The sequence below is a fragment of the Crocuta crocuta genome, unplaced genomic scaffold, assembly GCF_008692635.1.
Source record: "Crocuta crocuta isolate KB4526 unplaced genomic scaffold, BGI_CrCroc_1.0 scaffold723, whole genome shotgun sequence".
Classification (NCBI taxonomy): domain Eukaryota; kingdom Metazoa; phylum Chordata; class Mammalia; order Carnivora; family Hyaenidae; genus Crocuta; species Crocuta crocuta.
Window position 1 is genome coordinate 940,701 of NW_027531551.1, and position 1,346 is coordinate 942,046.

The window sequence follows — 1,346 nt, forward strand, 5'->3', positions numbered from 1 at the left end:
CTAAAGTACTCTTTATCACTTTCCATGGTAAATGCATTTGGTTAATACCACAGTGTGCTATCTTCAAGTCCATCTTGACTAAATGCCTTGCATGACGGTTGAAACTGAGCAACACCTGAGACGTGGAATGACTCAATATATCACACCCATGGAAAATATAAACACACCCTGTTTTTCTTATTGTGCAATTTTAAGACATATTAATATTGCTTTCTCTACTAACTGAAATGAATAAAACCCTGAATCTCAACAAACCACCTTTTATTAACACTATTATTCAAAATTGCTATAGCAGGTTATAGCATAAGAGCAATTTTTCCAAAAAGGGTCTAAAATATAGTACTGAGAAGACAGTCCTCAAAACAGAGAATACCATTATACACTGGAGTCCTCAGTAAGCTAGCTATAAGGTTTCTTTTTCCTTAGAAATTTATTCCTGTAAATTGTTCTACGTAGAAGACATTTCAGGCAAATGAAATCTTTAAAGAATTTATCAACGATTGCTGGTGCATGTGGTAAAGACTGGTTGAGTACTTACTTTTAAGAGGAAATTCAAAGCAGTGCAATTTCTATCAAAATCTCCCAAGAAGGCACATATTCAGCCAGAATCTAAGGGATGTAGTCAGAGCACTGACAAAACCCAGGACCCATTTCTTTTCAGGAAGTGAGAGTGGTCATCTTGTCCTAAAAGGCTGAGGGAACTTGGGCCTGACATCTGGTTCAGCTCCCACTCTTCACCCCCAGCATCAGTGTCCCTGACTATAAAAATATTGCTGCCTCTCTGGCCAACATACAATATTCAAAACCTTACTTGGAAACATGAATAGACTCTTTAATTTCCCCCAAGGGTCTCTCCAGAACCCTTCTGTGAAAGCTGTACTTTTTGAGTACAAAGTACAAAATGCTGCCATCAGCAGTTTTGTTTTTCGGGCTTCGGTACAGGAGAGTGCAAAGGTGCTAGACCTTGGGTTTCATTGGTCAGCTGGGTGCCTATGGGCATTATTTCACTTCTTTGAACTCCATCATCTGCATCAGTAACACAGGAGTCAGAGTACCTGTCATATAGGGGTAATGAATGGTTAAGAAGAGTTACTGTGTGGGGCTCCCGAATGGCTCAGTCGGTTAAGCATCCAGGTCATGATTTCACAGTTCATGAATTCAAGCCCCACGTTGGGCCCTGCACTGATAGTATGGGACCTGCCTGGGATTTTCCCTTTCCCTCTCTCTATGCCCCTTTCCTGCTCTCTTTCTCAAAATAAATAAACATTTTTTAAAAAATCTAACTTTAAAAAAAGGAGTTACTGTGCAGTGAGTGTCTTACACATCACATGTGCTTGGTCAGTGTG